The sequence below is a fragment of the Sturnira hondurensis genome, unplaced genomic scaffold (genome assembly GCF_014824575.4).
Source record: "Sturnira hondurensis isolate 20B ecotype Veracruz unplaced genomic scaffold, ASM1482457v3 Scaffold0019006, whole genome shotgun sequence".
Classification (NCBI taxonomy): domain Eukaryota; kingdom Metazoa; phylum Chordata; class Mammalia; order Chiroptera; family Phyllostomidae; genus Sturnira; species Sturnira hondurensis.
The window spans coordinates 6,018,011-6,033,462 of record NW_028091637.1 but is presented as its reverse complement, the minus strand read 5'-3'; the positions used below and the strand labels follow the sequence as shown (position 1 = coordinate 6,033,462).

The 15,452-nt window shown below is 43.5% G+C and overlaps 1 protein-coding gene across 5 annotated transcripts in view; it reads left to right on the top strand.

The window, feature by feature from the left end:
- Positions 1 to 2,860: 2,860 nt before the first annotated feature.
- The window catches only part of NEK10 (NIMA related kinase 10), a 186,657-nt gene continuing 174,065 nt past the window's right edge, over positions 2,861 to 15,452 (top strand). For 3 of the 5 annotated variants that reach the window (XM_037070713.1, XM_037070716.1, XM_037070711.1), the window contains exon 1: positions 2,861 to 3,072. The gene's annotated coding sequence lies outside the window, so the exon portion shown is untranslated. The remainder of the gene's footprint in view (positions 3,073 to 15,452) is intronic. The other 2 variants (XM_037070715.1, XM_037070714.1) reach the window with 1 other exon arrangement.

The following is a 15,452-nucleotide window of genomic DNA, read 5'->3' as shown; positions in this document are numbered from 1 at the left end:
GTTATTTTCCCTATTTTAAGACACATCTGTTGAAGATTGAATTTGCAGAGTGATGCGTAATGAGCATAGATCACTTTGCATGAGGTGTAATAACCATGTTAATACCGAACTCGTACATCTCAAGGCCTGTTTTCTTTGATTTGTCTTTTAATGGCTAATTTTACCATGAAATATTTTAAAGAATAGCAAATGATGGGTCTCCATTTGTTTTCCATTTGACACGCATGTAGTGCCTCCCCCGTTTTCTGCAGTGAAAGCTGATACTATGCCACAAATTTGGTAACCTTCGGCAGTGTGGTGGCGAAAGGGACATAGGGTTTTGGAAATTTCATTTGAAAACTTTAGTTACATTTATTTTATGAGAAAATAGTTTTGTTAGTATTTCCATCTACAGAAGTTTAGATTTTTTTTTAGCGGGGGAAAGAGGAAATAGTTTCTTTTTCATTTTTGTTGGATCTTGCACATTAAGGAATGTTTGATCTCTTGAGTATCAGTTCTGTTGTTGATTTTTACATTTCTACCTCTGCTTTAAATGGAAACATTCCTGTTATTTGGAAAAATTTCCTTTGTCTCTACTATTCATTCAAAGCTCATATAAGCTCTGCTTTTTCCTCAAATTGTACTCACATCTTCTGCTGTCAGTCTATAAGATCATCCTCATTCCTCACTGAAAGTATGTTTAAATACCCCCCCTTTTTGTCCTACACCAGTGGTTTAGGGGCATTTTGGAAATTTTGGGAAGTGTTTTTGTCTTCTTGTTGAGCCGATGCTGAATATCTGTTTTAATATGTAATCAGGTTGCTTTTATTTGTTCTGTACGTTATTATGCTGTTTTACTAGTGAACTATGTAATTCACATCTGTGAATTCATTTCAGAATAGTGTAGAGTATTAGGAAACACAATAAGGGGATGGTAGGGTTTGTGCCCGACTACATAGGCCACGGGCAGGACCCCTTCGAGGTCGTGCGCTTCCCCACGTCACAGAGCCCACTGTGAACCCACACACGGTGGGGATGGGGCTGTACCTCTCCTCCAGAAGCCACGCCTCTTAATCTATGCAACTCTCAGTTATATTCAGGGAAGGCCAAAATATTAGCCTGCCTGCCTTCCTTCCTTCCTTCCTTCCTTCCTTCGGAGGAGGAGGAGGAGGAGAAAGGTGGGAAGCACACTCATTCTGATGAAGAGAAGAACAGCAGAGTCCTCTTGTCTCATTGTTTAGTATTTTAAATGTGTGTAGAGAAACAGTTTCTACTCAACTTCAGGCTGGCTGCCTGCCCCTGTGAACTGTTTTGTTTATTGGTCAGTAACATTCATCCCACTGGTTTTATGATTCCCAAGTTTTGTCATTCATTCTGCTGCATTTATCTGACTTTGGCTTTTCCCTCACCTTTCTATATTCCCAAATGGGACCGTACCATTTTAGTTTTAAAATATATTTTCAATGAGCAAAACCCACAATGCTATCCCACTGAGCCTACTTTTAATTATTCAAGGCAGAGAAACATCAAGGAAGGGTACACTGCATTCATTTTAAATCAGGTTTTGGGAGATATAATTCCCACACTAATTGACACACTGGTGGGCATTTTGAGCGATGAATGACATTAAGAGGGGACTGAGTAGGCCCTACACATGAAGTTGGCAGGAGACGTCATCATGGTCGATTGCCCGGTAGATTCAAACAAGGCTCTACCCTGCCGCCACCACGTTGCCGTGTTGGGCAACTTAGACATTTTCTTGTGTCTTTATGTACACCTCTGAACTGGAATGAAAAACAATGACTACCAGGTGATGTGAATGACTTGAGCACAGGAAAAGAATTAGGAATACTGCCTGGCACAAAATGAACACACAATATATTTCCTTTTTTCCCCAAAGCTCTATGATGTTAAGTATCTTTTAAAACTTTATCTGATACAATTAAAATTTTTCAAAAAGACCAGAGGGGAGAGGGGAGGGAATTTCAGGGGAAAAGGGGAAGGGTTTGCAGGAACAGGTTTAGGACACATGGACAAAGACAAAAGGGAGGGCGTGGGAACTGAAGAGAGGTGGGGAGTGCTGGGAGGGGTGGGTTGGGACGGGAGGAAAAGGCTGAAAACTACTTGAATGACAATTAAAATAAAAAAATATATAAGAGTTTTCAGACTTTCACAGAAGGTGAAGACACTTGCCCAAAGCCACAACCCTAGTAATTGGTGTACAGCACAGATATCCTGAGTCTCAAGTCACTCTTCTTCACATTTTCATGATTGAAGCCTGCAGAGAACTTGGTTTACTGTTTTCATGCTATATGTGAGCTATTTAGCAGGTAGCATCGATTCTTTTCAAACTAAATCTTTGCTTTGGGAGAGAATTAATGTTTTTTAAAAAGATTTTAGAAAGGGGGTGGGGAGAAGAGGGAGAGGTTTGGTTGCCTCCCGCTCGCCCCCAACCAGGGATCTGGCCAACTTTTCCTAGACTTGGGAAGAACCAGCTACCTTTCGCTTTGCAGGACAACGCCCAACCCACTGAGCCACACCAGGGCGAGAACTGATTTTGAGTCCATAGCAACTCCTGAAACGAAACATCCTAAGATGAAGCTGCTCTTTCACACCCGTTTTACTGCAAATGCTAAAGGCTGGGAACACCAAGTCAAGAAAAATCCACAGCGTTTAGGAAACCTGTTGACAGGCAAGTAGCTCCAGATCTAGGTGAAGTGGCAGCAGCTCCCAAGTCCAGGGGCTGATCTTTAGCGGTCTATGGTTGCTACGGCAACACAGGCAGCGTCACCTGTAGCTAAGTAGCTCGGCACGCGGCAGCACGGCTGTTTCTGATTGGCTGTGGCTCCCGGCGGGGGAAGAAGGAGTGTTGGCATTGGCTCAGCCAGCACCAGTTGGTGGCCTAGAGAAGGATTTGATTGAAAAACCAACTGTGCAGCGGTTAGAGGTGCCCCCGAAGTTGAGTGGCCCAGGAGTGGGCTGGGGGTAGGGCAGGACGGGTCCTCCTATCTGGAGCAGCGGGTGACAGCCGCAGAGACGATGAGAAGCACGCGTTAGAGACTGGCCTGCAGGAGGGACACTCCCTCCAGCGCGGTGAGTGGGGCAGGAGCGGGCGTTCCCTTGGGCCAGCGCGCGGTTTGAGGCAGTCTTCAGGGAGGTGCCCGCAGGTCCTTGTGGAGCATCCGGAAGCCTCGGGAGTCAGCTTCACTCGCCAGGGGTCAGGGGCTGACAGTGAGGGCTGTTGTGGGTATGTGAGTTACTGTGAACCGTTCTCATAGCAGATGGGTTGGTGATGGGAGGATGGATGGTGGGAAAATGCCATCAACGATGTCTGTTCGATGAAGTAATAATTCTGGTTACATGGAACCTGAGTGTGTCTCTTCCAATCTGCCCCCACGTCTCTGGAGAATCGGTCGTAAACCCATAAGGGCGTCTCGTTTCTGTGTTCCCCTGATAAAATGCTGACTACCTTTTCTGTTCCACGTGGGTGAGCCCGTCCACCCCCAAGCCTAGTATGTTTCACTAAGCGCGAGACTCCCAAATCCAACTGCCAGTTAAGTCTACATATGCACGACCCTAAACTCCCTCTCCCGCCACTCCACCAGACTGCCCCATCCTTGGGTTCTCTGTCTTGGGCACCACCCATTCAGTTACCAAAACCACATTCTGTACAACCGCTTTGTACAGAAAGTACAAATACCACCCCGTCTGCATTTCCAGTGATTGCCAAGGCTATACCTTCTTAATAGGTATCAAATCAATTCTCAGATCACCATCTCCATTCTAACTATATTGCAATTTCCACCAATTCCCTGCTTAAATCCAACAACTATCCAATTTCCCCGACTCCTTCTGGCCTTGTCTAATCCATTTCCCCCACTATTTTAAGACAGACCTTTGTAAAAATCATATAAGGGCATTTCACTTCCTGCAAAGATTCAAATCCAGACTCTTTAGTGGGATTTAGTTCCATATTGTTGTTCCCAGAACATGCCACATTCTCTCCCGCGTGTCGTAATTTCGCCTTTAGCCTACACTGCCTACAATGGACTCCACTTTTTGCGCCATCCTGAGCCCTGGTCTCACTCCCCAGTCATTCTCTCTGTGTTGCCTGATTGCTTTTCTGCTCCCTGCTCTAGACTCTGTCTGTGAGGGCAGAGGCCCTGTTTATTTTACCCACTGTTTGTTGTATCTGTCACAGTACCACGCACATAGCGGGGGGTTCAAGAAACACTGCTTAAATACATGGATCTCTAAAATGAGAATGTATGTTTTGCATGGCATCCTTATTAGTTCCAGAACAGTCAGAAGTAACTTCTGGCCTATGAAGCTTTTGCTTATAAAAGCTAAATGTTGAATTTACAGCTTTTATTTAGATTTTGAGACCCTTACTAGTTGGAAACTATTTCAGTTCATAGTTCACATTTCCTACCATAGTCATTAGGGTGATAGCTATTAGTACATGGCAGAGGTTTAAAATGGAGAACAAAGAGAGAGTACATTGCAGTTTTGAGGGTAAGCGTAAAGTCAGGCAGATGTGGGTTTGAATCCTGGCTCCAGCTTTGTAGCTCCGTGGCCCACAGCAAAGTAGTCTTCAATCAGCTTTTTTATCTGTACAATGGGCTAGTAGTAACACCTACCTCATAGGACTGTTTTGCAGACTAAATGTGCATAATCCATATCAAGAGTACAGCACTTTATCCTTAGTTTATCTTAACATGTTTAAAAATGGAAACATTCACATGGATGTTGGTAGCAGCTTTATTCCCAGTTGCCAATACCTGCAAACTACCAAGATGCCCTTCAGTGGGAGAATGATACATCCAGACCATACAATATGATTTGGCGAAAAAAAATGAAGTGTGACACCATGAAAAGACATGAAGAAACCTCAAATGCATATTATTAAGTGAATGAAGCCAATCTGAAAGGGCCATGTATTGTACTATATGACTTCAGCAATGTGACCTTTCTGGAAAAGGCAAAACTGTGGAGACAAAAGATCAGTGGTTGCCAGGGGTAGGGGAAAAATGAATAGGCAGAGAAGAAAGGTTTTTAGGGCAATGGAAATATCTGATGGTATTATAATGATGAATATATGTCATTATACATTTGTCCAAACTCATAGAATGTACGACAAGAATGAGCGCCAAGAATGAGCTCTAAGGCGCCCTACAGACTTTGGGTGATTATGATGTATCAGTGTGGGTTTGTCTTTGGTATCAAATATACCATTCTGGTGAGTGATGCTGATAATAGGGAAAGGCCATGCAGGTGTGGGAAATCTCTGTATCTTTGTCAAATGTGTTCTAAATCTAAAACTTCCCTATACAAATAAAGTCTTTTTAAGAAAGAAAAACACACTGGAGGTTGTAATTGTGGAATTTGCACGGTCACCTGACAAAAGGTAAAAATCAATCTTTTAATTTAGTGAAATGCAGTTTCTAGGACATCATCCTACCATTTGATTGCACCATATTACTTGATCACCAACTTGTGTTTGTCAATAGCTCTGGTGCAGGTTGGAGACTCATTCATTCAATGAGTATTTATTGTCCATCTGATGGGTCCAGGGCACCATGACAGATTAGGGTGGGTCAAGAGCAATTGCAACCAGTAAAGTCTTGAGGTGAGAGAAGGGCCTGGAATGTTAATCTGCCTGTCCGAGGCAGTCTGACTTTGAGACCAAAGTCAGAGTAAACTGCGTTGAACACTTGAACAGGCACAGAGCAGGGAAGAAGTTCATTCAGATAGTCGGCATATTGACTGAGCACCTGGGCATTCATCAATGACCAAGGCAAAGTCATTGTTTCTTTAGAACTTACATCCTCAAGGGCAGAAGAGCAGTCCATAGAACACAGACTCTCAGACCAGACTGCCTGGGTTCAAATCCCAGCTCGCCCACTGCTGGATATGGGATCTGTGGCAAGTTACTTCATCTTTGCACTTAAGTTTCCTGACCTGTACAATGGAGTTCTTTTATTACATGCATCAATATGGGCACATTTCTTAGAACTTTGGGAGTACACAGGAAATGCAGTGTACACTTATTAGGTTCTACTGGGGGGGGGGAGACAAGTAAGCAGATAAACAATAGAGAAGGATGGGATAAAAAGTATTAATTTGGGGATGAGGTGTATGGTTTGGATTTAGAAATGAGTGTTACATTTTTGAAAGACTAGGTCTTCTATAGGAAAGTAAACTTTAAACATACGTGTGTATATGCCCAATATGTTGTATAATTCAAAATACACTTGAAAATGAGCACTGTGTAAAATAGATGACATCTCCTCTGGTGTAAAGTAAGCACTCATTAAGAGGTCAAACTCACCCTCATCTTACCTGAAATCTATAGCAGTCATAGTTTGGGCCTGCACATCCATGGGGTTGGCATCCACTCAGAGCTGATCAAATCCTACATTAGGAGTACTTGTGGTTGGTAGTTCTGGCTTCCCAGCCCTCACCAGAGGCAAAGGGACAAAATGACAGTGAACTGGCTCATATTTAGAGAAGTGACTACAAAAACCCTCCTGTAACCATTCAAATAAAAATGAGGCAGAAATGACAAATCACCGCAGCCATGACCCTGGGCCATCAAGAAAAAGTAATAGAATTGAATATATTTTGCATAAAATAGGGAATTGTTGATTAATTTGAGACAACCGTGTATGAAGTGATATTTTATTAATAAAGTAGAAAATACTAATCTAGAAAATTCGTTGAGGCAAATAGCTGGGAAAATGATGCAGATAAAGGCCCGGCTTTCAGTCCCTGCTCTGCTGCTTGTCAGCTGTTCTGCTTGGACAAATTGCTTGACCTCTGTGGGCCCCGGTTTTCTTATCTGTAAAATGGGGACAGTGGTATTAGGTGCCTTTTAGATTTTTTGGAAAAGCCCTTAAATGGCTCTGGCACAGGGTAAGCACCTTGGGAACATCTTATCATGATGGTTACTATCACTAGGTTGAGTTCTTGGCCAAGTTACTTAACTTTTCAGTGCCTTAGTTTCTTCATCTGTAAGTGGGAGATACAACCCCACCCACCTCATAGAATTGTTTTGAAAATTAAATGAATACATCAAAGTGCTTATAGGAGTAAGACTAAGTAATATTAGGTGTGAGAAAATTAAAATGAAGACTATTTGTGACATTGAAAATAAAACTTTAGAAAACTTTATGTCCAGTATTTGTCATCGGTGGATCTAAGTCAGTGAATGTAGACAAATGATTTAAAATAAGCATGCTAAGCTCTTTCAGTTGGGTGGTAATATTACCAATGATAATATTTATAACAGCTATCATAATAGTAATATATTTATATTGTTACCAGCAGTTTCAGATGGGCTTCGCTTTATTGGGTTCTAGCTACCATCTCATCATAGGGAGGTTGTAATTTCTATTTTTGTGAATGAGGACACTGGTCATCAGACAGGTCCAGGGATTTTCCGAGGTTGCTCAGTGGGCGAGTGGAACAGGTCTCTGTGACCACTCTTCCTCCTTTTGGCTCCATTCCAGTGGTATAGCCCCAGGAACGATCGTTTCTAAACCTTTAACCTCTCGTCAGTGGAGACCACGGAATTCATGTACTGTGCATGTGTATGTTACACTCGATATGGATATGAACACCACCCTTCCTTTGGGAAATGTTATTGTCCTACTCATGTACGTTTCAGTCCATATTTACCACGGAGATCTTATTTACTTTGTGCCTTCCTCCTGTGTATAAAGGGATTTTCGTCAAACCAACATTCTTTAATAACTGCATACCGGCCAGCTGGGGCAAACGTATTTAAGGACAGTTTTTTATTATCTTTATTCTCCGTATCTAAACAGTGATACTCCAGTTATACTTGGAGCTTCCAAATCACGTTTTGCAGAATTTGTTTATTCATTCGTTCGTTCATTCAATCACTCATTCATTCAGTAATCATTTACTGAATACTTCTTTTGTTATAAACTAGCAGTGCTGTGCTGGGTGTCGGGGATGAGCAAGCTAACTGTCATTTCTATCCCTGGCTAGTTTACAGTAAACTAAGGAGATAGGCATCTGTACTTGTGAATTAGTGCATGAATCTGCCTCTTTATCAAGAGCTGCTAGGCAGTGCCCGGGGAGGCTGTGACTACATCAGGGAGGTCAGCGAAAATTCCCTTACAGAATGGATACTTGTGCCCAGGAGTAAATGTCCAGGGGTATCTTGGCCAAGAATTCAGGGGCCAGGTATGAGTGGGGTTGGCTGAGGGGGCAGAGGCACCATTTCATGAAACACCTCAAAGGTCTTGGTAATTTTTGTTTTGATCCTAAGAGAAACGGGAATCCCATGAAGCCTTAACTGGTCAAAGTAGTTCCACAAAAGGAATGGGTGCTTTTGTTGTTGGGTGGAAAATGTATTTTGTTGTTGTTGTTGTTTTGGAGGAGGAAGAAACTGGAAATTGAGGGGCCATTTAAGAAGTGATTACTGAAGTTCAGGTGCTGATGTAGACTGGGTTGTTGGCAGTTAGCACAGAGAGAAGTGGATGGACCGGAACCATGTAGAATAAAAAGAAATTGAGACCAAATGAGCAAGGGGGTGAAGAAGAGGGGGGCGTCATTTTTCTGAGGTTCATGCCAAAGGGCTGTGCTCTGTTGGAGACTGCTTTGTTCCACAGGCTGGCTGTCGTCTTGGAGGTCACCACTCATTTGTGGGCCCATTGTTCACCCCTCTCCTGATTCCTCAGCTCCAGTTCAACCCATCCACCCACCATCTCCCAAAACGGCCCGCAGGGTCTTGCCTCCATCCCTTGGCTCCCTCCCTGAGAGAATCCTCCCCCTCACACCTGTTCTTACGGGCCTCTTCAAGTCCCCAGAGTCCGTGAGCCTCTCTGCAGTTCTTTAGCCCACAGTGACCTTTGTTTCCCCGAATCCATCCAACTTGTAATCTTTTCCTGGGTATGGATTTTCTCTGCTTTTTGACGTTTCTAGTGTTCTTATAGAATATCTTGTTTCAGGCTAAACTATAAGAAATTGTTCTTTTATTTAAAGGGCAGTGCTTTGCCCTGGCTGGTGTGGCTCAGTGGATTGAGTGCTATCCTGCTAACCAAGAGGTCGCTGGTTTGATTCCCAGTCAGGGCACATGCCTGTCTTGCAGCCAGGTCCCCAGTAGAGGGCGCACAAGAGGCAACCACATATTGATGTTTTCTCTTTCTCCCTCCTTTCCCCTCTCTCTAAAAATAAATAAATAATTTTTTTAAAAGGCAGTAATTTTTCATATTATAACTACATATTTATAATTTCCCACACACTGAATTGTGGAAAATTTTTTTTTTCAGTGCCCAGTAGTGTCTTCTGGACAGTCAGAGCAAAGTAAATAATGAAATACAGTTAAAATGAAATGTTATTAGGTACAATTTAATTTTATTTTCTGGCCCAGAAAGTGCTTCTAGTGTCTTGCAGTGCCACCAATTGTTAAGGACATCAGTGTGTCCACCCTGTGTTTCTTCACCCTTAGAAGGTCTGGAGCTGAATCCAGCCTCATTTGTTTCTAATCCATGGACCCATACTCACTTATTACTAATTCACGACTCACTTATTATCATAACTTACTACCACGATGGTTAACTTTTGGGGGAAGACACTTGGGGCCATGTCTTATTCAGTGTGGTATCTTTGATTCGTGGCATATATGGGGAGATTAAAATGTTTTTTCTTGAAGGAATGAATGAATATCATTTTCACCTTTCTCTCTCACACAAAAACAGGAAGAGAATGTAATTTTACTACGTTTGGGGCTAATGAGAAACGGGAAATTTAGTCTCATTTTCATCGATGAATAGAAATTCTTCCTGCATATCAGCTGGACCCTTTTCCCCTTTTTGAAATAATCACTACTGAATACGTGGGTCTCAGGTTCCTTTGTTCTCGCACAGGCGTATGACGCACTCTGTCGTGAGTGGACTGGGGTTGGCAGTCACGCGAAGCCTGAACAGACACATCACGAGTACCATTATGCAGTGGCAGTTGAGGGAACCCATAGAAATTACATTCCTATCGGCAGGTAGTTCCCTTTGTCACAAAAGATATGAGTTTGAATGGGAGTAAAGCTTGAAAATAAGAAAACTATGATGGTACTTATCTGCCACATATTCCAGCTGATTTTGGAGCAGCTCTCTCAGACCACTTCGGGTTGGTATTAGCCAGCAGAAAATGAAGGCGGGCTTTTAAAGGAGTGTCTAACATATAGCCCATGGTCAGTAAATATTTGAGAGAATGAGTCGGAGACAATCAAATACTACTAGATGTTTTTATTCTTTTTACCTCCAAGTGCTTGTTTAAATAAAAATAAAGCAGAAAATTGTTCACAGTGTAAACTATTTGCACAAGGAAAGTGTCAATGTACTTACTGAGGGGCAAGGCCATGGTAATGCTTGCCCTTCGCTGGGGACCCACTCCTGCCAGTGGGGCGCTGTAGCAACTGCATCTTTGTTCCCCTCTGATGACGCTGTTACTGTACACCACCTACCTATCTCACATGAGTGAGCCAGGGCGAGTGAGTGGACGTTTGTCAGCACTCCAGGGTCCAGGAGGCAAGTTATGCAAGCGTCAATTCTTATTATACCATTCTTTGCCCTCTGCAAAGGGCCAAAGTCAACAAATCAGCTCTTTACCGTCCGCCCAAGAGTTTGCCAGTAAGATTTGGACCCTGAAGGTGAACTGGGCTTTGTTCCCCTTTTTCTCTTAGGCACATTTTACCTCTTCGGGCCTCCGTTTCTGCCTGTATTAAGCAAAGGGCACTGAGTCATGATCTGCAACTCCTGAGCTGTGGGTCAGCTTTGTGTGCCCTGTGCAGGCACTTCAGTTTGTTTGGGTTCAATCTGGTGTGATTGTGACTCCCTTTAGGGAAGGTATGCTTCTCAGGCTGGACTGAGGCCCTGCCACTCTCTGTCACCTGCTACTACACCTGTCATTCCTTTCCATTCTGTTCCTGGGCTGGGAAGGTGATAGACCCCTGACGCTAGATGTGCTCTAAGGTTCTGTTTTGTAGTAACTCTCTGTTCTGCTAGCTCCCCACAGCTCATTGGGGAATGTAGCAGTGTAATATAAGGAATAAAACCAAGGGTGCATTTTAGAGAACCAGACTTCCTTTTAGGGCTCTAATAGGTATAAACAAGTCATGTTTTTTACAGGAGCTCCTTGACTTTTTGATCACTTTAATTTTAAAGTGTGTGTATGTGTGTGTGTGTGTGTGTGTGCATGCTTGTTTTATTTTGAGTAATTTGTCCAGCTTAACTTGACACTTTCTGGGCAGGATATATACTTTCTTCTAAAACAACAAATTTGAAAAGGCCAAGCACCTATATCTATGAGATTAAGTGCAATTATTCTTTGTAAAAATAAAAAATAAAGTGCCCTCTAGTCTCAGAGCACTTTACTTACATAAGCTGCCCAAGTGGCCAACACATTTTTAAGTGTTTATCTTGAAATAATTTTAGGCTCACATAGAAGCTATAAAAGTAGTACAGTGAGTTCCCATATAACCTTCACTCAGCTTCCCCTAATGTTAGCATCTTGCATGCCCATGGTACAGCGGTCAAGATTAAGAAAGTAACACATAGCCAATGCACTTTAACATTTTTCTTATTTCTTGTTTTATGTGGGTTATATCTTATTTTAACCACTTTTTTCAGAGCCACTATTAAAGGAATTTTGAGAAAACACATATCCACAGTAAAAGATTACAGAAATGATTTTTCATTCTGCAGTGACAGCTAGTTTCAGGGCTGAAAGTTCTCAAAGTTTCTCTAAGTTGGGCACAGGCAGAACTGCAGCTTGTCGTTCAATGTGGAGTTCACCGCGATTCGCCAAAAGAAACAGATACTCCTTGTTGTTGGTACAAGGAAGCTCTAACTTCCTTTTGTGGTAGAGTTCACAGCAGTTTATTTTAGTTCTTACTCAAAATAATAAACCTGATGTAGCCAAGTGGTGTTTAACTTTAGTTATGCCAACCTCTCTTACTGGCATTACTTTCTGAACATTGTTTTTTTTTAACCATTAGTAAATATAGTAAGCGAAATGGAATATTTACCAAGGTGCACCCTAAGTGGTTAGGGTGAGAAAAGGGATTGTGGGATTTGATGCTATTTCCTGCCATGAATCAAATGACCTTGTAAAGGTGAGGTTGTTTAAGTATCTTTTGAGCAGCCACGTCAACTGTGGTCTAAAAAAATTTCCAGGTAGAAACTCTGACACCCATGTCACAAATGCCATGGTACTTAGTTAGTGGGATTGTATTGCACAATTTAGATTAATTACAGTTCATTAGGTGATTTTACCATGGCTTGGATACCTTTCTCGGTCACACGTGTTTACCCTGCAATTACCAGGTGATCACCAGCAAATGAGGCGTGTGTCTCTGGGGACTTCTTTTAGCATCAATCCAAATTTCAGATGACAATAGAAGATGGGAACTACTTCCAAGCGTTTCTTCTTAAAAATGGATTAAAAATTTAATGATCACAGTCACAACTGCGATCATTTCTGTGCGTGACTAAAGCTGTAAACCACAGACCCATGTGCCGGCCCTGTGATGTATGGGAAAATCTCTCTCCCATCCAGGGGAAGTATCTGGGTCCCATGATTGAGGTACAAAGGAAAGATACCAAACGTTTCTGTTTTCAAGTATTTTGCATTTGGATTTCACATATACACTTTCACTTCTGTGCCCATTCCCCTTTTTCTTTTCAGAAAAAAATCCCCCACTAAATTTCAGTTCATTTAGAATCTAAGAAACATTTATGTGAGCACAAGTGTTTGTGTATCATAATCATAATCTCTTTGTCCTCATCTGCAAAATAAATGCTAGACAATAGTCGTTTTCTATTTGTATTTTTAGCAAAAGAACTCCTGTCTGAAATGAAACTGTACACAGAACCCCAGAGAAGCAGGACTTGCTTGGGCTTAAGGGGTCAGCCCTGCTTGACCAAGCTCTCCCCTCCCAGGCTCCCTCTCTCCCTCTCCTGGTTGTCCTGGAGGTGACAACCACTCTGCCCCCGAGGCTCTGGTTTTGGGGTGGACAGTATTGTTACTTGAAAAGAAAGACTTCAGTGATCTAGGCCATTGCTATTTAGATGATCTTCAATTGGTGTGTTACTGGCCCATGAGGAGGTAAGTATAAATCTAGAGTAAGTGTTTACAAATGTTCACAGCAACTTAACATTGCTGCAATATTCAAGTCCATGATCAGTGGACTTATATTGCTGAACAGGATGTAGGTCAACAATATTGGTCCTTAATAGATTTGAAATGAAAAAAAAAAGGCTTCCTAGATAGTTTGCAAAGCACTGTGCATGAGTATTACCTAATACGGAATTCTAATTACCCTCTTAAGGCTGACCAGGTGAAGTAATTCCTGAATGTGTTCAAGATTATTCTAACGTTACAAATACTCAACACTTGATTTGATTTTTAAGGAAGGTTTATCAGAGATTTTTGAAGTAAAAGAGTAATGACACAGGTTTTAAAAAATAAAAGCTGTTTGTTAATTTTTCACCCTTTCATTCTTTCACCCATTTGTTAATTTTTCATTCAATACACACAGGGTGGACAAAACTAGGTTTACAGTTGTCTGAGTGGAAAATAATACAATAATTAACAAATAATAATACAAGAATAAACTGTTTCACATACTTACAACTGTACACCTACTTCTGCCCCACCCTGTATTTATTGTTTGCCTCCCGGGTGTCTGATGAATTGGGGGGATCCAGTGCCTGGTGTCTTGGGGTGAGCAGGCAATTGCAGTGTTTCAGGAAGAGCTTTGCAAGGGGAGAGCCGCAGGCTTCCCCGGGGCACTGAGAAGGAGCGCCAGATTTGGGGGCTCTAATTCAAAACATAAATAATTGTTAAAAAGGAAGGAAGCAATTCACAAACTTTGGTGAAAAAACACCTGAGCTACTCCTTCCAGATTGTGACACGAGAGTTTTTGAGTTTTTATGTTGTGTGTACCGCGCTGTTCTGAGTGCTGTTCTGTGCGCTGGCGATGTGTCCGTGGGTAAAACAGACACAGCCTCCGTCCACACGGGGCTTGTGATCTAGGGCAAGGAAGCCGGTAAGTGGGCAAGAGCGTTTCTGACGTCGATGGGCTCCAGAGGGAAATAAAACGGGGGCGGCGGTGGCAAAAATGAGCGTGCGATAGTGAGTATGTTGCAGAGATTTATCAGAGGCGCCCTCCCTGAGGAGGAGACATCTGAGCTGAGACGTGAATGGCACGGAAGAGCCTGCTGGAGGGCGCGAGAGGGAATGGCGAGCGGCAGGTGCCGGGGCTTTCAGGCAGGAATGAGTTGGGAGAAGGCCGCGTGGCTGCACTGGGCAGGCCAGAGGGAGAGGATGGAAGGGCTCAGGGCTGAAAGTCATGGGCAGAAGCCCAGTGTGACAGGAGGCCACAGGAAGGTTGTAAACCACAGGGGGGCAGGACCTGATTCAAATTTCGAAGTAATCCCATGGGCTCCCGCGGATATAGAGGAGCAAGAGTGTAAGCAGAGAGATCAGGGAGGTGGTGACAGTGATCCAGCAGGAGGTGTGGTGGCTCCAAGTATAGAGTGATGGCGGAGGGGGTGGAGGCGAGGGACAGCTGTCCTGTTGGTGGCTTGAATGTGGGAGGTAAAGGAGAGGGATTGGGAACTTCGTCCAGACTAGCCGGGTGGTGCCAGTGGCACTAAAGGGATTGGGTCTGGGGGTGGGGTCAAGGGTTTTGTTTGCCGTATATTAAACTTGGGATGCTTGTTAGACATCCTGGAGATGACTGTGCATTGAGGAGGTCAGGATGGGGTTGGGGCTGAACCTATAAATTTGGAATTATAAAGCCATGGGAAGGCAAGAGATCCCTTAGGGAGGAGGGGGTAGCTAGAGAAGAGAAGAAGGCCAACAACCAAGCCTACTGCTAGGCCACAAGGTCATGCTAGCAGCTGGAGAGGTCAAGCAGAGGAGGAGAAAAATCCTGTTAGGTAGTTGAGAGCTGCCGGAGGGGGGTGCTGAGATTCCTGTACCCTCATCACCATGGCTCCTCCATTGGAGTCAGTGGTCACATTGGGTGGTGACATGGGCCTTCCACCCAGAGCCTCTCCATCCCTGTGACTGTTTGTCCTGGGTATTGCCTTCCGTGCTCCTTTGCTTCTAACCACCAGTTCCTGTATCTTTTTTGGAGAACTCCCCCCAGGCCCCTGCCCAGACAGGAGTGTGTTGGAGGTTATGACCTCCCTCGGTGTCCCTTCACCAGTGACTGAAGGCGACAGGAGCACGCAAGCGCTTTAGTCTGCTCTGAAGCATGAGCTATACCCTCCAGAGCACTCCTTGGAAGCAGATTGAAGCGGCCCGCCCTGGAGAGCACCCTTAGGCAGCACCCTTGTCCTGGTGGCACTTACACAGTGAGTGGTCTTCCTCTGGGCAATTTGAGATCCAAACTGCACTCCCTGCTCCCAAACCCTCCTCCTAATCTCTGGCTCCGA